The following is a 24,821-nucleotide window of genomic DNA, read 5'->3' on the forward strand; positions in this document are numbered from 1 at the left end:
TGCAAGGCCAGATGGACCAGATGGACCAGATGGCGCCACCATCATAGCTCTAGACGAGAAAGACAGAACAAGATACTAGCGGCAGGTAAAAATGACAGCACTGCTAAGCAAGTCTAGGCATGCGAGAGAAAAGGTCTAACCGCTACTGCTAAAACAGAAAACAGTACACATCGGGGAAAAAGGCTTACGGGGACGATCGCTTAGGCCTAACCTCAACACTACGCAGCTAACACAAGGCGGGAACCACACATCGCTAAACATGCGAGAAAAGGCTTAACACGAGCGCGGTCACCGCTAAACACGGCAAACATACGAGGAAAGAGGCTTACGGGGGGCGATCGCTTAGGCCTAATCCCAACACTACGCAGCTAACACAAGGCGGGAACCACACATCACTAAACATGCGTCAACAGGCTTGGACACCGCAAAACAAGTCTAAACATGCGAGAAAAGGCTTAACACGAGCGCGGTCACCGCTAAACACGGCAAACATACGAGAAAAGGAGCGCGTCAAATCACTCACCTTTTCCCCCGCGGCAACTTCCAGGCAGAAACTGAGCGAGCGCGGAGAACATACGTCTGCTCTCTACGAGATCCAGCCAGAAAGTGAGCGAGCGCGCGGAGCGCACGTCCATCTTCCGCGACGGTCCGAGAGAAACTGAGAGAGGCGACGCGCAGCGGCCGCTATGGATGCGCGCGCGCCCTCTGCTCCACCCGTCCGCGCATGCGCGCGCGCGCTGCTAGCTCCCTCTGCGCCGGCCGCGGGTGTTTTCGGTTTCGGCTCTCTGCTGCGCGCGCGCTCCTAGCAGCGACGGGTGGCTTTTCAGTTTCGCTTTCATTCTCCGTTCTTTGCGCGCGCGCGTTTATCTGTATAAAGGCAGCGCGCACCGTGCTCGCGTCATCACTACGTGAAGATGTTCAGCTACCACTCTTTACAAAATTGTTCCCGTACCCACGCTTCTTGGGAAGAAGTGGAGAAGGAATGTTTCAACGGCGAAAGTCCCCGCAACGAGCTCGTCATCACTGCTTTTCGCTACGTGATAGACATGGTAGGCTTTGGCAATATAGGAGAGATCTCGCCGGGGCCGCTGCAGGAGATGGTGCGTCGAATTTACGCCCGTTACAAGAACGTCTGCATAACGGTTCCTGACGGACCCCTGGGACTGATGAGCGAATTTGTGAGCTTGGCCAACGCAGAATTCAACTACATCGCTGCAGACATCGTGGACCTTCTCGCTCGTGCCATCGCTCATATTAAGCACGCCCTGCGGAAGCAGCGACATTTGCAAGCAGTCTACATCGTCAACTTTGTCACTGATTTATTGAAATACCGCTTGGTTATTGACATGCAACGCATTAAACAGTCCGAATAACTTGCTCTCTGCGAGAGAGGGAGAGGGATGTCTCGACTAGAACTTTTATTCTCGATTACATGCGCGTGCAGCTCTTTGTTCCGCGGTTACTCGATGCCTGACGTCGACGGTCTCGGGCTCTCTTCCGGGTTTTCCGGTGCTGCACAAAGAGGGAGTACTATCATAATCCTATACGCGACAAAACACTAGGAAAGCTTACCGTATTCGCAGCTCCCATAAGGGAAGGAGTGTACGGCATCCACGAGATAGCGTTTGTCGTCGTAGGGGACCAAGTTCTTCTTGAGTCTCGAAATGGTGTACATCGTTTGCTTTATACTCTGGATGGTGCACTGCTTCTGAGAGACCGCCTTTTCATTGAACGGAGAATCTCGGTACACTTCGTGCAATAAATGTTTCCTCACCACGTCTTTCTTAACTCCTTTGGCTCTCGCGATCTGTTTGTGTGTCCCAGCCAAGAGAATGCTGTACATTTTCGCTCGGATGGCTACGACTTCCTGAATAACTCCGCCCCCCGTCTCGTCTTTGAAGTACCCCATCTGATTCGCGTGCTCGTCGTTGAAAAGTGGGTGGTCCGGCGGATAGGAAGACAGATCTAACTCACTCTCAATCTTCATCAGCTGCTCTTCCAGGCTTTCACACGTGAGAGAAAAAATTACGCTGTCCGTGTCGCTATAGATCAATTGCACTGGACATGTCAAGCGAGAAAAGAGCGACTCGTAGATGAAGCTGTACATTCGGACTTTGGATATTTCAAGAATGGCAAAGCCCACGTAAAGGGGGTGCGTGCATTTGATGCGGCGTTGTTTCATCTCGTACAAGATGCACTTATCACTCAGAATGTGAAAATGCTGACTGTCGACGGAGCTAGCTTTTCGGAGCGCGCTTTCTTTGTCGTAGGCTAGGGCATACTTTTTCATCCGTCTCACATTTTGTATCGACTTACCGAACGTGCTGTTCGACATGGTTTTGTACAGAAGTCGCTCGAATTTCGTGCTCGCGGCATTCCTCAACGCGACGTTTCTCTGCACGAAGGTTCGCAAAAAGTTGTCTTGGCGGAACGAGAGGATGGTGTGAACACGTTTTATTTTCATGCCCAACCTCACGTACAGAGCGAGCAGTGCATAATGAACGACGTAGCGTTCTTTGTCGTAGCACGTCAGCAAGAGTTTCGTTGTGGAAGGGGCGTTCAGCGCCAACGCATCTTTCAGGTGGCGTTGGTAGGGGGAGAGTTCGTTCTCGTCCACGCACCTGTGTTCGGGTGCCAGGGGAAAATCCCTAGTGAGCGCGTGCAGTTCTTCGGGATATGACAAGTCTACCACGTACACGTAACCCACTTCCGAATCGTGAGGAATGTTGAGAAAATCGATCTCGCTCCACCTCGAAGGATCGACCCACTCAAAACCACCTGTCGGGAGATGGAAAGTCATCGCGTACGGGTACAAACTGTTCACGTCGAGGTACTGGATAAAAGTCTTTTCTTGCTGGGGATCGTAATCGTCGCACCCCTCGTGATTAGCCCGACAGTATCTGTGGAAGCTGTTACAAATGCCTCCCCTGATTCCCTTCTCGATCGTTTCGTACATCTCGCGATCGCTCATGAGCTCGAGTTTGACTTTGGTGAGCTTCAGAGCGCTGCTCCACGCGTAACTGGCGAGGGACACTGTGCGTAGGATATCTAACCTATCCGTCTCTAGCGCAATCTTCCTGAAATACAGTACGACGTCGCAGAGCTGACAGGCGTCGAGCGTGACGTAGAGACGCGTGTAACCGCCGAGGTTCTTACATTCGAACAATTCGAAAATCTCGAGGGCGTACTGATAGTCCTCGTCCGTGATCTCTTGGTCGTTCAGGTCGCTTTTGAAAGCTTCCTTTGGCGGTAGTGCGGGCAAATTGTACGCTTCGAAACTGTCGACGAAGGTGTACGGGTAAATGCCCTTCCTGAGGAGGCGTCGGAAACGGTCACCAAACATTTGACGGGTACAATGAAACGCGCTTTCACCACCGCTGGCGAGCAGGGTTTCCACCAGGTTCGACAAGGAGAGGTTGAAAAACTGCGTGGTATCGCGGAAATGGAGATCGCCAATGTTGAACCCTCTTATCTTTTCCGAGCTCGAAGCTAAGATCCACGGCTCGCCCAGATTTAGAACGTGCATGTGGCGGAGAAGGGAGCTCAAATCGTACTGCAGGTTGTGCACGCACACGACGAGTTCTTTGGTATTACGACACGTAAGGTTACACGTATCACACAGCGTCGCGACAAAATTCGAAGAACCGGACTCTACGAAGCGGGTGTGGTCGCGATGCGATACCTTCCGCGTATGTCGGTTAAATTCGATTCCACAAAATTCGCAGTGTGTAGCGCTCGCGTGCCGAAAGTGGTCTTCCATACTCATGACCAACGGCGCGGGACAACTGTTCAACCTATCGATTTGATCACTAAATCGCTTGAGCGAGAGCAAGCATTTCTCTGCCGCGTTGGGTCCCAAATAGCCATCTACGTCCATTATTTTCCCATCACAACTTCTCACTAGCACAATGCTGTACGAGCTCATCCTGTGCACACTCGAGGCGTCCTTCACGAGCGCGTTTTTTTCCAAAACGCTCTCCGTGTCCAACACCGCGAAATAGGGGTAGGGATGCATGTACTGTATCTTGTTGAAGGAGACACACTCCCCCGCTTTTGGCATTTCGAGAATCACTTCGTTTACGTCTCGACACAGACGTTCGTGTTGCTGCAATGCCTCTCTCGTTCCGTAACCGGACGTGCATTTCTCGCAATAAAAGTAGTCACTTCGTCCCATGAAAGTGCTAAATTTTCGGATCCCATAGAAATGCTCCCTAACCTCGAGCAGGTGGACTTTATCCTTATAGAGCGTGCAGGGAACCCGTCCGGTAGATATCGAACTCGTCTGCTCGTCGAACACGTAGATGTAGACGGAGATTTTGTTTTTGCTGTCCCACAGGGTAATGTCTTCGTAAGTGACTGGGAAGCAGGGCGGCCAGTACGTTACGCGCGTCTCCGGATGGGAAGGATTCATGTACTTGTGGTATCTTACATGCAGGTTTGGTTTGCTCCTCAAAGGATGTAAGAGTGCCAGCACGCTATACTTGAAACACTCGTTTTCGTGATTCGGCGGAAGTTTGACGTTTGTGAGAGTCTTTGTTTTTCTCTTTAGCAGCTCGGGAAGCTCGATCGTGCATCCTATCCGCTTCGGTTTTAAGCGCGTTAGTTTTAAGTCGACACATTGGACGTCGTTCGAGGTGAAACCAGACCCTTCTCTCGCATAGTTTTCAACGCGTTGCGAGGACTCTGCGATGGCAGCATTTATCGCGCCTTCGATTTCTTGGCGGTTATGAACGACTCTCATGTGAAGGTTCACGTGAAGGAGATGCAAAGTCAACCCATCGGCTCCGTCCTTAACCATGAGCGCCTTCGAGCACAGACAAAATTTGAAAGGCATGGGATAAGCTTCGAGGACGCGCGTGATTACTGGAGCTATGCTCGGTAGATAGAGTCGCAAATCGTCGACGTTGTCGTCGTGCGGGGAACAGAGAAGCGTGTACCTAGTAGCCGTTCCGTCAAATGCCTCGTCTGTGACAAAAAAAGGAAGGAATCGTCTCTCCGTGACGGAGGGATGATTCTTTACGACGTGTTCTCTCAATTCAACGATTCTACGACCCTGGACAGGCTCAGCTTCGTTTCGAAATTCTGGGCTTGCATCTGGTGATTCATCTCGAACCCTACCAGACAGAGGAATGAAATCTGCATACGACTGATCCCCTTCCCACATGAGCAATTCGTCGTCGTCGTCGTCCGTTTCAGGTATTACGAAAGGCGGACTACTGACTCTGTCGTCGTCGTCGTCATCTGAAAGGACGACTGGGCTATTACCGAGATTCTCTATTCTAGCTTCGTGCTCTCTTTCTACGGCCACGAGCATGGCATCGATGGGGTCGTACTGACATACGAGACAGCGCGGCACTGCGGTCAAACAAAATCAGTACGAGATTCCCCCTCACGAAACAATGCTCACTTTTCCCTTCAGTTGAGGAACGCTTGAGATTGATGATGATGATGAGAGAGGATGGGATGAGTCCCTGTGGTCAGTGTCATGCGGTGACAGCGGCTATTGGTTCCTGAAAAACAATGTCATACATAGAATACACTCTCACAGCAGAGACAGTCAACTTACATTTTGGTCCACGAAACGCCTCGTGTCGTGGATGGATGGATGCCCCTCGTGGGCTTCCTGTCAATCGTCGTAGAACCAGCGCACCTTTTATAGTCGCTACACCGCTCTCCTCCTCCTCGCATTGTGACGGTGTCGTCTGTACTTTGACCACCCCGCCTTCCGTCTTTCGCGCCTTTTTGCGATGTCGCATATGACAATAATACCATCGACGTTGAATAAAACATTACACTAATTTCTAGCTAACACTCTGGGACGACTTGTACATGACGACAAGAAGACCCAGAGTGGGATTCGAACCCAGGATCCTTCTACACTGGGCGCGACACACTAACCACCAATCTAATTCGTACTGTGTGACGTTTTTCGTATTGCAGGGTTCGTGTCTACACACGTCACAACATGTTCAAACACGTTCAAACATGTTCAAACACGTTCAATGACGCCATAGAGAGAGAGAGAGGAAGTAGTGTGTCCAGGGACGACTTCGTCGCCTGTGTCTAAACACGTCCAAACACGTCCAAACATGTTCAGACACGTTCAATGACGTCATAGAGAGTGAGAGGCAAAGCTTTACTATAAATGTCGAAGCGAACGTTCGATCGTAATTCCATCATGATCAGCTTGGTAGATCCTCGTAAGTAATACCTATGACGTCATCATCATCGTCGAAATGTTTGAAGAGTTTCGTTTCCAGTGTACAACACTTTTGCTGCGCGTGAAGTCGGTTTTTTCCCGCCTCACATATTTCGGGAGATTGGCAGGGCCCGCTTCTTCTGCACTAATTGCGGTGGATTGTGGTCCAAAGGTACGCTTCCTCGTTATTTTTTTTTAATATGTTCTATAATCGTTCACATTTTTTTTTTTTTCAGAGCAAAAGCATTGGACGGACCGATTGATTCGCCCGTTTCTCGGCTGTCGGACGGTACCGTTCGACGTACGTTGCGAAGGACTTCGACTATTGAAGGAAGATGGAGAAGATGGACCATCAGTGTCACTCTGTGACTGAAGAAGATTGTACGTGTGTGTTTGAGATATAAAAACACGCGTTTCTCACACTCCTTTCGTTGCAGATTACGAATGGCTACTGACGGGAGATCTACCCCTGGTCCTAACCTTCAAGCCTCCTCCAAAGGCCTTCTTTTTACGAATCGGCGATCAACTGACTACCTGTCGCTGCGGTGGACTCTGGTCGAGAAACCCCAGCCATTGGTTAGACTCGAGCCTTCGTCCGTATTTGGGCTGCCTTCCCGGCTACGAAACCAAAGCTGGAGCCTAATTCGTGTGTAACGAGAAATAAAAAAAGGTTGTCTACTCTCATTCCGTCTCAGTCATGATGACGCCCGAGCAGAGGTTTGCCACCTTTGTGCAAACGCGAATGTATCGGGACTTGCTGCGATTACGCGATTATATTCACGGCGATAGCTGCGAGGGAGACTTTCGCTCGATTCTCAAGACGATACCCCTACGTCTGTTCACCGTCAGTGGGAAGATTGCAAAGAAAATGAAGCGTTTCGTAGATTACAAGCTCGAGCTGTTGGAAAAGTATAGACGAGGAGAGACAGTCGACCCGTGTCTCATCAACGCGGGTTTCAACCGACCTATCGTCCGTCGCTACTGGCTTCTCCACACATCCCTCGACGTCACGGTGCAGACCGGCGACGATGGCGGTGAGCGTCGGGTCAGCACGTTGGAAGATCGTCTCGCAAGGGTCTTGTGTATGTCGTGAAAAAATAAATAGTCTATTTTTTACGAAACGAGTTCGCTCACGAGGAGACGTTTTATTGTTTCGTCATTCTCTTCGAGGTTACAGGAAAACATGGATACACAACTTTTCAAGCTGTAGCGTTTCGACATGCGCGTGGCTACGTAGATATAAAAAAGCCCGCAGTAAGGCGAAAAAGGCGATTGAATACACTTGTCGTTATACTCGTCCACTACAGGTAAAGTCTTCCGAAGGTTTGCTTCGATGGGGGGAAGTCCGTAGCTGTCGAAAAACACGGCAGACCCGTCGTAGTTTTTCAGGTAGAGCACCCAGTGCTGCCCGCGCCTTCTTCGCTCTTCCGTATTGATGATTAAATAACCGGGCTTGCGTAAAACGAAGGCTTCGTCGGAAGCGCAAATGCCTCTCAGCATGGAGGAAGCGAGGGGGTTCAGGGACACGAGTTCCAAGATGTCGCTCTCGTACATCTTTTTTTTATGGGAAGGTGACCGTACGGTCCTTGTCGACGTACATGAGCTTGGGACACTCGGAAATCAAGAGGACGGTGACCGCGTGTGGAAGGGCTTTAGAGAAGCGTAATTGCAGGCGAACGTTTCCTTTTCGCCACTCGTTCAAATGCGAAGGAGAAGAACACTTGTCCACGTCCAAGTTAAAGTAGAGAAGGAACCCGTTCGTTTTAAATCACTCGTAGCTATACTTGAAATGTTTCTCTCCCAGTTCTTGCAAGAAGTTAAAGTAGGGAATTTTGACGAGGTCGTTCTGAAAGTCGTACTCGGCTCGCACTTGCTGGCCGTCCACGGAGAGCATCGAATGAGACAGGTCGTAATGACGGAATTTGTAGGGGTTCGATTGGATGTCGCCGAGAAAGTCGGACGTGGCGAGCAGGGCGACGCATAATTTGGAAGGTACCCTTTCGGGGTAAACGTTTTCAAAGTGAGCGTCCAAGCTCCCGGCACTCAAGCTCCGCACCTTGGTTTCCAATCCGCGTAACACGTAGATGGCCGGCGTGGTCTGAAGCCGCCGCTCGTATTCCAAAAATAGGGAAGGTGCCAGCGTCACCTTTTTCAAGTGTAACGTCATTTCTTTAATGTCCACCTCGTAATTGTACGTTTTCTTGTCTTTGGGGACCGATACGAGTTTAAATTCGTCGTTGTTTAACAGGAAAACGACGCGAATTTCGACGGCAGGTACCATCAGGCGCGGCTGTTGAAACAGGTCGGTATTGATCTGACCGACCAGGTTAAAGTATTTTCCACCCTTCGTCGCTTCGTAACGTTGTTTCGGACCGCGAGACGAGACGTCGTAATCGTCCTTTAAATGTTCGTCGTCCTCGACATAAAGTCCAGCCGCGTGCACTGTTTCTTGAGCCGTGGGCGTGGAATGAAGCACGACGTCCAAAATACTCCTGTAGGCGTACAACTCGTTGGAACTGACGAGCTTGTTGTTCGCATAAACGGTGACTGTCTTAAACATGCCGCTCAACAGGTGGTTTATTGGGAAAACGACATCTTTCTCGTCCATTTCTTCCCCGTCGTCGCGAACAATGCGCACGGTCAAAGACACGAAACTACCGTAGAGATCCAAGTGTGCCCTTTGCAAATTTTGAATACAAAACTCGATCACGGAATTATTTACTCCGTTGACCGGATAAAAAAGTTGGTACGAAGTATCTTCCACGCCGTATTGAATGGAAGGGGGTTCGAATATCATCACATCACTCGTTAGACAGATCGGCGTCTGTATTTTTCCTTTCGTTGACGTCATGATGGAGCGCGCGCAGCGGATGTGTGACCTTCACGGCGTACCAAAGATATCTGCAGGTGCGTCGTGTGTCGGCGCCTTTTGTTGTCGTTTGCGGCGTTTCTTTCCATTGTTGTTGTTTCCAGAGCCCTCCATGGAATCCAGCACGTCTCTCCCCGTTGCTATGGCCGTCTTTTTTACTGCGCGCGATATTCCTTCGCCATCGGCCAAATTCCGCGCCAAGCGCTTCAACGTTCTCTTGGCGATCGGTTTTATTTGCTGCCAGATGGGAACGATAAACTTGGATATGTTGCTCAACACACCGCCCCCTCGTTGAAAAAGGGGTCCCGTGTACACGGGAATTATTTTGGGGGAATTACGGTACATATTTGAAATGCAACGTTACATTGGTTCTGCCTTTGGACCGCAACGGCAAACGTCTTCCCGTTTCGTCCGCGAGAACGATCGTCACTGAAGGAATTTCGAATTGAGACAGGTTAAAATACTGGATGTTATCTAACGTGTAGGTGACGACGTGCTTGTCTTTCTCGTAATGAAAGGGTAGTATTTTTAATATCGTTTTTTTCCCGCTCCCCACGTACGTGGGTTCCACGATATCCGTGTACACGATTATGTTGTGAAACGGGGGTTCCAGGAGTACCTCGACGGAGCTCGTGGCATCCTCATCCCCCGTGAACACGGTACGCGATTCGAAGCCCAAAAGCACGGCCAGGTACTCGGAAAGTCTTAGGGTGGAGGTGCCCTCGGAAAGCCGAATTTTACATTTCTGTTCGGTTCCGTCGAAGCTGAAGCGCGCGCGTTCGCCTACGCGCTGATTAATCGCATTTAGAAGTGCTTGCGGCGTCGCATAATAGCCGGGAGGCAGATGTACTTGCAAAGATCGAGGAATTTTCGTCTTGATAGTGAAAGAAAATTGACGCGCTATGGGGAGAGAGACGCGTAGCGTTTCTTCGTGTCCCTCGACGGGTGTGAGATGTAGCAGCTTGACAAAGGGTTCCGGTACGTGCAACCCTTTCGGTGTTTTCAGAGAGTACACGTTATCCGCGAATTCTAGCGAGGCGTCCAGCTTGTGCGTCTGGAAATACTTGTTGAGTGTGTTCCGTAGGGACGTGGTTTCCGAATTCAGAGTGACGTCGCCGAAAGCGACGGGTGCGGCGTGCTCCAATAAGATGGAGGTGGCTTCGCGTTCGCTCAATTTGGGGGGTTTCACCGCACGACCTGCTTCGCGGGACGCTAGCGAGGCGTCGAGCGCTTGCGCGAGCCGAGGGTCCAATTCCACGGCTTTCACGTCCACGGGTAAGACGAAGTCGTATCGCGATTTATTGTACGCGAAAGAAACGTCGAATTCCGAAAGGGCTTTTCCCAAATCCCTCTCGAGATCCGAGTTGACACGAAAAGTTCTGCCGGCTTCCACCGTGTCCTCGAAAGAAACCTCGATTTTCGCATCTTGCCTTTCGTACCCGATATTTAAAAAATCGTTACTTATGCTGAGATCCATCAGACCGACTTTATACCGATTCGAGAGCTGAAGCGGACTATCGAAAGCTACCGTGAAGGCGTTGAGTTTATTCGAGGGAAACTTATCCATGCTGGCGTTCGAGAGCAGGTGGACGTAGATGTCTGACATCATTTCCCAATCTTGACCACGTCGCTGCTCGGAACCCAACTGTCGTGTTCTTTGTCGTAACCGAACCAGCGAACCAAGGAGAAGCTCTGACCGTTCAGTTGCTTCTTTCTCAGCACTTTCGTTACTGGCCAAGGCTGATTGGCGTCTCGGGTTACGACGAGTACCTCCTCCGGGTAGAAAGATCCGTCCACTTCCTTAACCCGGTAATCTTCCAGGTGTACGACGGGAGGAGAGGTGTCTCTCAGGCGGGAGACGGTGAAAATCTGAGGCGACCAACTCCCTTCCGAGCTCTTATGAAAACCTTTTCTGTGAAGTAGGACCCTCACTTTATCCCCCAGTTTGAGCTTCTTTTTCACGGAGGGTACGACGGGCTTCCCATTTATCTTATTGAACAGCTCCAATTCGTTTTCGGGCGTGACTTTGGACGGGCTGATGCCCAAAGTCCTGTGTTTGGTGGTGTTGTAGTCGCGCACGATCTTGGGAAGCGCGGAAACGAAGTGGTATTTTCCCGTTACTCTGAAATAACGGAATATTCTGTCGCGTAAAGTGCGTATGACGCGCTCTGCCTGCGATGCTTTGATTACTGGAGAGAAGGTAGAATACATGTATACCTTCTTTCGTGAGAGATACTCCTTGACGGTCTTGTTGTAGAATTCCCCGCCTCTGTTGCAAAAGATGCGTGTAGGTACGTTACCTCCCCGAAAAAGTCTTATCATGGCCCTTTTCATTTCGGCGGGGCGCTTCGTCTTTAGCGGGAGGGTGCGCAGAAAGCGGGAGAGGGAATCCATTGCCACGAGAATGTAGCGGTAGCCACCGTTGAATCTCTTGTATTTTGAAAAATCGGCGAGGTCCATTTGCCACACGTCGTTGATCTTGAGCGCGATGATGCGTCTCCTATTAAACTTTCTTCTGACCGGATGGTGGAGCGTGTAGGCATCCAGCTTTCTGAGAATGGCGAGAGCCTTCTTTTTGCTCAAGTGATGCGCTTTTCTATAGCGTTCCACACCCCCCAAACCACCCTCTGGTTTCTCATATCCCTCCATAAGTCGTCCACGCAATGGAGGCCTGCTGCTGCTGCTGCTGTTGAGGCTCGCGAGATTTGGGTAGAGAAATCAGACGCAATAGTTTCGAGACTTTGGGGAACCAGGAAGGTTTCTTTCCCGTCTTACGTTGCAACAAATAATTGACGAGTTCGTAAAGTGAGGAGTGTCTGATGGGCTTGCCCGACACGGATACACAACCCTCACGATCCCAGGAAAGAACCTTCTTTAATTCCGAGACGACCCTTTCCGCTTCCTCTTCGTCCACCTCTGGAGAGAGGAGCGAATAGTCAAAGTCATTTGTAGCGTCGGACGCCTTGTTTTTATTGTCGTAGGGGTCAAATCCGTACTGCTTGAGTATGCGATACAGTGCTTGCAGTATGAGTTTCACTTTGACGTCGTCACTCTCCTTCGAGGAAAGAATGTTTCCGATGGAGGAGGAGGTGGTCACTTCAATTCTCTTGGCCATTGGCGAAAAGGTTCAACACGGCGGAAAGCAGGAGAGGAACCACCGACGAAAGAACGCCCTGTCCTCGCTGCTGAGACAGATAGCACTTCAAACGTTGCGGATTCTTGTGAATCTTTTTGTAGGCGAGCCGTCGTAAAAAGCGTTTGTGCTTCTTCAAACGCGCGAACGTATCTGGAGCTAGAGCCACCTTTCCGTTCAATACATTGAGGCAAATTTCGGAGAGGTGTTTCATGTCGGACGAGGACGAACGTCTCAAGACGTCGCGGCGGCGTGGAGGGGGTAGAGTGGAGAGTACTTTGAGTAAAGTGAGGTGAGGGCGGAGATTCATTTCGGAGCGTAGATATGTTGACGTTCTCCCGGAAAGATATTGCTACGCAACCTGTGATCCTCGTGCGTGTAGTTGTGAAGATCCACGAGTAAATATGCGTGGGGCGACGACATCGCTTGTTTATATGCGTCCAGAAAATACTCCAATCTTTTTCTGCCAAATAGCTGTTGGCCGAAATGTTCCATCTGGTGCACGCTGCGCACGGTGCGCCACAGGACGACGTAACTGGCGTTGTAGGATATTGTTCTAAAATGGCTACTGTCGAAAAAGATGTTTTGAACGAGTAAGAAGATCGAGGCGTTGGCGTGGTGAGAACCCCGAATGAAAAGATCGGTCACCTCCTTCAAGGAACCGGCGTCAGTCATGTGATCGTCGACGACGATCAGCGTAGCGCGCGACGTGTCCCACTCTCGCGGTAGCTCCTTGGTAAATTTTACGGAGTCCCCGAATTCGTCCTGCATGCTCGGCGAAGCATATTTCTGCACGTAGAATATTTGTGACGGAGGCTTGTCTACCACGTCGTTCAGGTTCCTCAACACGTTAGCAACGAACGTAGATTTGCCGCACATGGAGGGGCCGCTTAAGATACAGCGAAAGGGATGACGGAAACGAAAAGGTTCGGGGGAAGACATGTTGCGTGCGTACACGTTGCACGAAGAGAAAGAAGAGACTGAGACTCGAAGAGAAATGCATCGCTTTTTATTTACACATCCTCATCACCGTCCTCTACATCGGAACTGCGTTCCCAATACAGATTGTCCAGGCTAAAGTTGGACTTCTTTTTCGCCAGTCTGTCCGCCGCTAAGATGCGGTCGAGCGTCTTCATCTTGTCCTGACACATTTCCTGACGCGCTTGCAACCATTCCAGATGGTGGACTTGAAAGGCTTCCTCCACGATGCCGCGTATAAATTCGCGAAGTTCTTCGTTTTTTGTCTTTTTCTTGCGACGACGAGAAACGCAGGAGAATAAACCACACATGGCGTTTTCCATGTATCGGTCAGAATGATGACGCGAGCGCGGTGTGCGCTGCCTTTATAGAGATAAACGCGCGCGCGCAAAGAACGGAGCATGAAAGCGAAACTGAAAAGCCACCCGTCGCCGCTAGGAGCGCGCGCGCGCGCAGCAGAGAGCCGAAACCGAAAACACCCGCGGCCGGCGCAGAGAGAGCTAGCAGCGCGCGCGCGCATGCGCGGACGGGTGGAGCAGAGGGCGCGCGCGCATCCATAGCGGCCGCTGCGCGTCGCCTCTCTCAGTTTCTCTCGGGCCGTCGCGGAAGACGGACGTGCGCTCCGCGCGCTCGCTCACTTTCTGGCTGGATCTCGTAGAGAGCAGACGTATGTTCTCCGCGCTCGCTCAGTTTCTGCCTGGAAGTTGCCGCGGGGGAAAAGGTGAGTGATTTGACGCGCTCCTTTTCTCGTATGTTTGCCGTGTTTAGCGGTGACCGCGCTCGTGTTAAGCCTTTTCTCGCATGTTTAGACTTGTTTTGCGGTGTCCAAGCCCGTTGACGCATGTTTAGCGATGTGTGGTTCCCGCCTTGTGTTAGCTGCGTAGTGTTGGGATTAGGCCTAAGCGATCGCCCCCCGTAAGCCTCTTTCCTCGTATGTTTGCCGTGTTTAGCGGTGACCACGCTCGTGTTAAGCCTTTTCTCGCATGTTTAGCGATGTGTGGTTCCCGCCTTGTGTTAGCTGCGTAGTGTTGAGGTTAGGCCTAAGCGATCGTCCCCGTAAGCCTTTTTCCCCGATGTGTACTGTTTTCTGTTTTAGCAGTAGCGGTTAGACCTTTTCTCTCGCATGCCTAGACTTGCTTAGCAGTGCTGTCATTTTCACCTGCCGCTAGTATCTTGTTCTGTCTTTCTCGTCTAGAGCTATGATGGTGGCGCCATCTGGTGTGATGCCTTGCAACTAAGTGGCCACCTGTCGTTGATCTCTGCAACTGCTGGGTGCAAACTACCAACATGGCGGACGCTGGTCACTCGGGTGTTGCGGAGCGGCTTCTTCGCCGCGGCATCGTTGATTTTCGAATAAATTGTTTCTCTCCACTCTATTTCTATTTTTTTATTTTATTTTCTGCCTATTTTTTATGACCACGATTATCCGGAAACGCACATCTTCGTCTGGACGCGAGATAGACATTCCCCAATTAGTGTGATGGCTCCCTGGAGGGTGCTGATTAATGTGGGGGGTCCCAATTAGCTCTAATTGCTAATTAATGGCGTCCAGATGAAGATGTGCGTTTCCGGATAAACGTGGTCAGTACTTACTACTAGGGTGGTATTGTAGTAACACGAAAATAATGACTTCAAATGGTTTGGACGGCGACGCTCTGCCGAAAGGACGAATGCAAATTCACGCATCCAAAACGAAATAAGCGAGTGCAGCTTCGTAATGTACTTCCTGAGCCTCTAGGATCTCTTCTTAGGAAATGGCCATCAAATGCAAATCTAACTCGCAGATGATAAGAGCGATGATTCCCCGTTTTTTTTTGTTTTTTTTTTACCAATCGATCAATAAGAGTATTCAGCGCGTACTCAAACATCGGCCACTCGCATTGGTATTCCGCCTCTACATTTAGTGCGCCCCTTGAAGCTGAAGCTAATCTTTAAAGAGACTGCCACATCCGTCCAGGTTGAATCCGAAACTATAACGCCATTTTTTTTATTCCTCGACAGTAACGTCAAAAACTCGACGCCAAAGAGCGTAGTAGTTTCCGTGCGATTTGATGGAATGCATGGCACGAGAAGTCATTGAGTTAATGGTGAATTTCCCCTTCTGGACATCAGACTAAAACGTCACACGCCAGGGTGCCAGGCACAATTTTTTTTTTGTTGGTGGGGTAGGGTGTCTATAGAGACTTTACAAGGAGGAGGAGGATTTCCCCTGTTCTTCCCTCTCCCAAATGCACGACTAAAGCTACAAGGGGGTATTGTATTCCGGGTATTCCGAGGGGGTATTGAAACCCCTAAGCCACCCCCTGGCTAGTCACACGCAAATGTCCAGTCACGAGCGCCCTCTGGCGTCCGGCGGGCGGGCGGACATCTGCAAGCCGCGTAGACTTTGTAATCATGTCATGCATATCACTGCCGCACTATCGCCGGACGTGCTAACACCGTGGCAGAATTCATACTCATAAGCCAAAAGCGGCGTATTTATCGAGCACTGTTCACTGAGGGTATATTGCGGAATGGCGATAGCGGTGTGAACGCGAAGAAGATGAACTCCGAGACCAAGGAAGAAGGAAAACTAAGGAGGGAGTGCTGCCGTTTGTTTCCGAATCACGAAGGTGTAGTGGAAGTGACGACATATAGTGCACGTCTTCAGCACGTCATGTAGATCAGGAGACCGGAGCCGACCAATCTGGGGTGAGACGTCATTACATCTGGGAGTCCGGGACAAACCCAAAGGGTCACGCGTAGAGCGGCATAATTACGAGATACTACGGACGGACAAGTGATGCGATAAATTTTGTAGCAATGTCGCTGCACGTTGTGAACTTTTAGGAGAAGCAATTACGCTTCAGTTAAGCTACGATTAAGGTACGCGATTAACATCTTCGGCGAACTACGGCTAGCTAGTAGGGGATAATTGTTTGTCTGAGTTGATTCCCTTCACCCACAGTTCCGGAACCGCGTGGAATGACGTCAATATCACTTCTTAGTTTTCTTTCCTTCTGGTTGGAGAGAATCTTCTGCTCCGCGCTCCTATTGGTGTCCCTGGCCTACGTCATCATGGTGTTACTGTTGGTGGGGCTTCCATAGCTGCAGCGGCAGTATGAAACTTTAAATCTAGTTTATTTATCATGAAAGCTGTTTTCCGAAGATAAATTTAGCCAAGTTCGACGTTTTGCGCCGGTTGTCTACAGTTTTATCGCAGCATACAAGTCTGCCGAAACAGAGGTCACAACATCATCCAGTGGATCCCAGGGCAGTGCGGTATCAGTGGGAATGAGGAGGCGGACCAGGTTCCTCGAATTACTCACCATAAAAAAAATACTCATAAAATCTACTACACGCAAATGTGATGCAAAGTACTTGCTTGCCTCCTTACGTGATCGCCTCTCTAAAACCATGTGGACAGGTGACGTCAATAATCAATCGTTCCTGCACCGACTGCCTCCAATCCAAGATGCCAAGGCCGTTAGAGTTCGTCACCCGTCGCGTGCGACTCAACATCCCATACGCAGCAGTATTCCTTCATAAGATAGGTGTCGTTGGATCGTCGAACTGTTCAGCTTGCGGAACTGTGGAGAACACGGAGCACGTGCTGGTCACCTCTCTAGTCGGCGAACACTGAAGAACGCCTTTGCGAAACTTGACAACCGACCTTTTAGTGTTGAGAAGGTACTGGGGAGCTGGCAAAGGCAGCCCCAGCAACCTGCGCTGTGTGCACTGACGAACTACCACAAGGACGTACGTGCTGAAATATTATTTTAAATTATTCAGTGCTTGCTTTCACACGTCGAGCGTCCTGGAACAGCTGATCGCACCAGTGCGATATACGTTTCCATTTTTTTTTTTGTTTTCTGCTTCTCTTCTGTTCTATTATGCTGCTTCACCACTTGTAACAGGTCCTCAAACCTGAAGAAGTGCAGCCTACTGCACGAAAGTCTTGTTTTTAATGTATATAGTAAACAGCTGATGCTCTTAACCGTCTTTGTTATTTTTGTTATTTTTGGTTCTATTATCCAGGTAGATTGTGAGGCTATGTCAGACATTACCGTATCGGTCTCGTACACATGTTTGCGGATGTGATAATTTGTTTTACCGAGAGTCTTTCACGTCCATGATATGACGAAAAGAGTAATGCAAAGAAATGTCATAAAGAATGTCCTAGGAAATGACACCTCGGTGAATTGCCATTTCTAGTCTTGGTGTATCCCGAGAAACTTCGTACACTGAATGGAAATTGGTCCATATATTACTTCACCGTCATTAGCATGATTCGGGTTTCCTGAACGTCAGTTAACATCCATAGGATCTTAGGTATCTCGAGTACCACTTACAGTACTGACAATTTATTCGCCTATAAATCACTGTCACAAAGCCGGAGTTACCCAAAGCGACACTCGTTTTCATAGCACCGAACTTCACTGCGTGACATATTGAGGAGCAAACTTTCCACAGCATGATAGCGTTATTACTCCTCATTTGTGTAAAGTGCAGTGAACGCACCCTTTTCTGACGGTCAGCACAACTGCATGAGCGTCTCAAAACGGCGTACGCGCCTCCCGTTTTCGACAAATCAAGAGGGAGAACGTTGTCACTGCTGTTATGAGCTCTTGTCCAGCGCGTTGTCGCCTAATTTATAGTGAAGACCTCGCCCGCGTGAGCTGGCTGGGTCAAGTTCGGGAGCGCACGGAGCTCGGTGCTTTTTACTACGCGGGATGCGTATCTCCTTATGCGCAGTGTGCCGCTCCCGCGCTCCCCATAAGTCGGAGTGCTCCTTGCGCTCTCCACCCTCCTCTCCGGTTGCACCCATCTGCACCTTAATGACTCTTTGTAAAGTTAGAGGCATCCGGATCGGAAGACGGCTGTATACCGGAAGCTAACATTCAGTGACACCCAGAGGCCTATTCAGTTACATTCCACACACAACGTGCACGCGTGTTGTGCACTCCCAAAGCTCTCTTAGTAGAGGCTCCGGAACGAGTCGGACAGAGTGGACGGAGCACACACTCTGCAGAGCCGCTGCTTAACGCGCCCCTGTTGTTTATTCAGGCGAGTACTGAAGGCCCCCTAAAAGTCCCGCAAACAGCAATGTCGAGGAATGCGAACCGGCACCATATGACGTTGGAATCAGCAGACAAAGTTTATGCTTTTTCTACTTATGCTTTCAGTTTCTTGTTCTCTTGAATAAATCTTCAATTGATAGTTAGCAGCCATCACGCTGTCTACTGTGTTTGCCTCTCATCTATATTGATGTGCTATAATGGTATAGCACATCAACATGCCGACATCTTACCAACAACAACCAAACAATCTTGACTTGTCCTACTTTTGGACGTAAACCACACGATGTGGTAGCATCCACATATATAAAATTTTTGTCGACGGAGATTTTCTGTTTTTGTACAGTCTTCATTGTACGTTTCTTTTGTCTTGCTTAGCACGCGTGAAGAAAAGTTCTCATCTTCATGAAGATGACAGGTCATTGTTGGATCTATCTGCAGCGTTATTGTTCCTGTAATTGTCTCATCAACAAGAGAATAAAAAAGTGCACGCATGGTGAAACATAACTTGCTTGTTAAATTCAAAAGGGAAAGACGACACTGTTTATGTTTCTCTTGTTTATTTTGTTGCAGGTTTTACAACTCTATCAAGTACGTCAAAACATCTGAGGGCAAGAAGTTCTACTCTGTTTCCTAAATTTCAGGACAATAAAAAAGAAATATATAGTTTGAGGTGTGGCAAAATGTTGCTTCTGCTCTTATATTATATTTCAATTAAATGTTATGATGTATTTGTCGTGTACACTGAAGCCAGTTGCAGTTTACGGGGATGTCAAAAGTAATTCACAAAAGTACATCTCAATTACAGTAACAGAGAACTTATGCACTAAATTATTTCACCATTTTTGACTATTATGCACACCAATGCTGGATGATTGACTTTGTACCCAGATCCGAAGGTTTTATAATACTTGAAGTCAGCCCTCAAGTCCATCTTTACAAATGTTAGTTGGTGACGTGATAATGAATCAGTTACAAGTACTCCTTTTAGTAAAACAGAGTTAATCAAGTGTTAAATCCCAATCTTGGTTCAAATATTAATTGGCAGTTGGAAATGTGGTCAATAAGAAGTATATTAAAAGGCTATGAACAAAGTTCAGCTGAATGACACTGATGAAAATTATCCTATTTACTGCTGATATATACAAGACATTAGTATAACCTACATATACAGATCACTTAACCCTCAGGATCACTTTGCCCCCAGGTTACTTAACCCTCCAGGAACAAACTAATAATTATGCTGTGACAGCAAAGAAAAAGCAACGAGAAAAACTTGCAGCAAGCAAGAAATGAAAATTTGCTGACATCAACATATCTACAAGTCAGCGCACTGACGGGAAAGCATCCCAAATAGCATGCGACGCAGATCGAGATCCAGTGGAGTACTTTCTATTGTATTTTCTCGGAGCACCCCATATCCTTCTTGTGAATGGCCGACAGGTGATATAACGGAATTTGCTGCAGAAATAAGGGTTTTCCGTCCAGTTTTATGTTCAAGTAGCGCATAAAGACCACACGGCGCGGCCGGGTATGTAGCAATGCTCTTCAGTTTCTCGGATGTATGTAAAATACACTTGGAGTACTTCGATGCCAAGGCACAGTATTTCGAAATATTCGTTAGTTGTGATGCAATTGTCTGTCAGCTTTCCACACGCATTCTCTACCTCTTGGCAGCAAAAACCGTAGTATCCGTCGGTTTGCATTTCACACATGAACACATGCACGATGAAAAAAACAGCGCTTGTTTCGGCTTACACAAGTGCTTCTCCCTGATACATGGAAATTTCACAAAGCAGTCGATGTTCACGGCACGATGAGCTACTGGTGAAGACGAATGTGACACCGGTTAATCTCTGGACGAGGAATCTTCTACTGCGAAGCACACACCAGTGGTACACACTTTCCAGCACGCTAACGCACGAACAGAAGTTCTGTGAGCGACAGTTCTCGAATGCAGAATTCCAGCGCACTCATGTTCAAGAGGCTCCGCATTATCGGCGTAAAAAGTGGCCACAAATGCCCACTGCCATTTTCGTTTTCGCCGGATTAGCGACCGGAAGCGCGCGTATTACATGCGTCCTAGACAGATGACGCGGGGTCAATGCAGTTGTTTCCTACTAGGTCCCTGGACCTGCAATTATGGAAAATTCGATTACAGAAACACTACAGAGATTTCAGCGGAGTTCTTTGATATTTGAACTTTTGAAGGTTCAAGCTTTTCGCTCATAACGTTTCGATAGGTTGATATTCACTTTTTAAGTCCCTTTAAGTATACTATATATATTAAAAATTCGGCGCTTTGTGCGGTACTTCAAGTATCACAGACGCCCAGGTACTCTGTACCTTCCTTTAAGTGCAATATTGGAGACTTTACCCTCCACTGCAGATACGGCTGTGTTTTCAGGTACGGCCAGATTACTGCCCAATAATTCTTTCAGAGCCATGGTGGCAGACGTGTGTAAGCACACTACAATAGCCACGGTTACATGAACCGACTAAAACGGTTTGAGTTGACATGACGTACTTCCTCACATGAATCCTCCTTACCCTCACAGACGTTCACAGCATAGTTCGTTGTGGGCTAACCACAGCAACGATGATAGCGTTATCGCTTCTGATTTGAAGAGAGAGAGAAGGGCGTACGCCTTGGCTGTAGTCCCGAGGACACCCACTTCTGCGTGGCCAACAACGACTAGCCGATCCTGCCATTGTCCCCCTCCTGTAGCAAGTATCATATATCTGAATTACTACAAAAAGGCGTACGCCCCCACGATCTTCGAATCAGAAGCGATGGTTGGCGGACAACGTGCTGTGCGATTGATGTTCTGTTCTTAGAAAGTTCAGAATATTGGATGATTCTGCTTGATGGAAGATGATTTGCTGCGATAGATCAAGAGTTCGCGTAAAAGGGGCAAACACATGCTTACCCCATGTACGATCGACCAGTCGCATTGGCCGTTAGAAATCAACCATATAATCTCGATGGAGTGGTGATGTATTTGTCAGATACCAGACCTCTGTCTCACTTCCACGACAGCACTCTACTCGATGAATCGTGAAACATGGTTACGCCTGTTTGAAGACGGTGTTGAGTGGCTTCGAAATCAGGTGTGTCTAGAGCATGCCGCGCACACGAACACATCACGAACGCCTGCGGAAAATATCTCAAATTCTGTACTGGTGCCCTATTCTCGTCAAAGTAATCGACCTCGATTACTTTGCGTCATTGCCTGTCATTGGTCGTTACGTGAAGGAGGCGTGACCAGCAAGGCGTGATGACCAATGACAGGCAATACACAAAGTAAACGAGGTCGATTACTTTGACGAGTATAGGGCCTTGGACAGCTTTGCAGCAGATTGCCTTTCACATTCTCTCAATAACGACGGTCTCGAAATGCGTTCGTTTGCATTCGTTACCTTTGTGGTGATGTTGCAAGTTATTCTCTCGCGAGGGCCATGGGAGAAGTTCACTACATCTGTCAGTTTCATCGACTACACGAACAAGCATTTCGGCGGCCGCAGCCTCAGGATCTTAATGACTCCCAAATGTGCAGCTCAGCACAGCTGGGTCTTCTCCCGTCTCACGCAACTCCTTCGTCACCAGATAGTCATCACTGTCCAGGACCACTTCGAGAGTGACTATTTCCGGTACAAGGTTTCGCGAGCACTAAAAGTGATTTGTGGCATAGACGATTTCAGAAGGCTACAAGTACGTCATCGAACGAGATTACCACACACGCCGTCAATAACTCTGTACGCGGACAATGTGGTATCGAGCGGATATTTTCACACTCCCATCCCCATAGGATCATTTTCGCACATATTTGTAATCAATAGTACTGCATTCCTAGCACCTGATTTTAGTCCGGATTGGTTTTTTATGTATCGTTTGTCACATCTGCCGAAGGCTGAATTTGCGTTGTCTGTTACAGATCATAATCATGGACAAGCACAACGTAGCTAGGCTCCAGAACTGGTATTAAAAAAAAAGATGCTTGCATTGGCATTTAGCCGATATAAGCAACGCGTTGGTAAGCACAAATTCGCAACACAAACTCTTCCTTGGTCCCGTTGTTTCCACGCACATACATTCCTAGTTTTTCCTCTTCAAGATGTATACCAACTTGCTCACATTGCTGCCTTAACTACAACCGGGATTATGAATATAATGACTTGCGGAATGTGTGCTGCGAGTGCCCCAGCGATTCCCACATTTTACACTCACTTGGTCGAAACTTTTGAGCTACATATTGAACTCCATCATCATCTCTGTTCATCATCTCATCATTTGTTTGTACTTTCTGTGTGTAACCGTACTAGTGTAGCAACTACGACGTCGTCGAAACTCGCATCCCCACTTTTTTTCTTTACTACGTCAGTATCACTGCCTGCACTCGGTTGCGACGTACTTGGCGAGTACTTTCGAGCACAATGCCCACTACTTTATTTTGTACTTTATTTTAAGTATACTATATATTTAAAATTCCGTGCTTTGTGCTGTACTTCAAGTATCACTGCCGACCAGGTAATATACTATCATTCTGTGTCTTGATTTGTCAAAACAGGGGGGAGGCGTCTATCTGGGACAAGATAATCTGTCCCAGATAGGCCTCCTGCCATTTTCGACAAATCGATACACATAATGATATCATTCGGAATGATGGTTGGCTATGAGTGTGCTATGTGGTGAAGTTCTCTTTTAACAGTGCACCACTACAGATACGGCTGTGTTTTCAGGCACGGCCAGAGTACTGCCCAATAATTCTTTCAGAGCCATGGTGGCAGGCGTTTTTTTTTTCTTTATTCTTTACTCTTTATTCCAGACGTACCCTACATAGCCCGAAGGCGTATAGTAGGGGGTTACAAAATTGCAACAAACAAATCAACATTTGCAGAACACACTTGCGACTGCGACAACTGATTCGTCTGCGCAATGGTTCTAACGAAAAAAGAATTTGCATATATATAGGTTCTGGCATGGATATCCCTAATTTTGAAGTTATGGTCTAGTCGCCGCGATAGATAATGTGGTCTCTGTAAATAGGTATCTTAATTAATTCGCGTTTTGTCATTTATTATTAAATATAACAATTTCAAACGAAGTTTTTTTTCCTGTGGGAAGCGAGTGACTCCCAATTTAATATCGTTCCCGTGCAACTGTCTCGTCGGCCGTAGCGACCCAACACGAATCTGGCTGCCCTATTTTGAATTTTTTCTAGTTTATTGCTGAGTATTATATGGGAAGGGTCCCATACTGCACAAGTATATTCCAAGATGAACCTCATACAAGTCAGGTACGCTGTTTCTTTTAACGATTGTCGCGAACACCTTAAATTACGCTGTATAAGACTTAGTGTACTTCCCGCCTTGGAAACCACATTATCAATGTGGGCGTTCCAGGAATAATCACTTGTAATCGTAACACCTACATATTTAGCATTGTTCGTTATGTCAATGCCCTCACCGTTTATAAAATACTGCGTTCTGGTCGTTTTTTTCTTGCGTGTAACTGGAACGTGAACACACTTTTTAGGATTCATAGTCATCATCCAGTCATTAGACCACTTCTGGACACGTTCTATGTCGTTTTGCAACTGAACACTATCGTTTAAATGATCAATCCGACGGTACAAAACACAGTCATCCGCGAACAAGCGGACACAGGAAAAAATATCACTCACAATGTCATTAATATAAACGAGAAAACTTGCAACGAGAAAAACTTGCAGCAAGCAAGAAATGAAAATTTGCTGACATCAACATATCTACAAGTCAGCGCACTGACGGGAAAGCATCCCAAATAGCATGCGACGCAGATCGAGATCCAGTGGAGTACTTTCTATTGTATTTTCTCGGAGCACCCCATATCCTTCTTGTGAATGGCCGACAGGTGATATAACGGAATTTGCTGCAGAAATAAGGGTTTTCCGTCCAGTTTTATGTTCAAGTAGCGCATAAAGACCACACGGCGCGGCCGGGTATGTAGCAATGCTCTTCAGTTTCTCGGATGTATGTAAAATACACTTGGAGTACTTCGATGCCAAGGCACAGTATTTCGAAATATTCGTTAGTTGTGATGCAATTGTCTGTCAGCTTTCCACACGCATTCTCTACCTCTTGGCAGCAAAAACCGTAGTATCCGTCGGTTTGCATTTCACACATGAACACATGCACGATGAAAAAAACAGCGCTTGTTTCGGCTTACACAAGTGCTTCTCCCTGATACATGGAAATTTCACAAAGCAGTCGATGTTCACGGCACGATGAGCTACTGGTGAAGACGAATGTGACACCGGTTAATCTCTGGACGAGGAATCTTCTACTGCGAAGCACACACCAGTGGTACACACTTTCCAGCACGCTAACGCACGAACAGAAGTTCTGTGAGCGACAGTTCTCGAATGCGGAATTCCAGCGCACTCATGTTCAAAAGGCTCCGCATTATCGGCGTAAAAAGTGGCCACAAATGCCCACTGCCATTTTCGTTTTCGCCGGATTAGCGACCGGAAGCGCGCGTATTACATGCGTCCTAGACAGATGACGCGGGGTCAATGCAGTTGTTTCCTACTAGGTCCCTGGACC

General features: G+C 48.2%; 1 long non-coding RNA gene across 1 annotated transcript; it reads left to right on the forward strand.

Moving 5' to 3' along the window:
- Nucleotides 1-13,784: 13,784 nt before the first annotated feature.
- On the forward strand, nt 13,785-14,555 carry LOC135399488 (uncharacterized). Its single transcript, XR_010424303.1, has 2 exons — nt 13,785-13,900; nt 14,375-14,555. It is a non-coding gene; the product is annotated as an uncharacterized LOC135399488 (long non-coding RNA).
- Nucleotides 14,556-24,821: the final 10,266 nt, after the last annotated feature.

The sequence above is a fragment of the Ornithodoros turicata genome, chromosome 7, assembly GCF_037126465.1.
Source record: "Ornithodoros turicata isolate Travis chromosome 7, ASM3712646v1, whole genome shotgun sequence".
Taxonomy (NCBI): Eukaryota; Metazoa; Arthropoda; class Arachnida; order Ixodida; family Argasidae; genus Ornithodoros; species Ornithodoros turicata.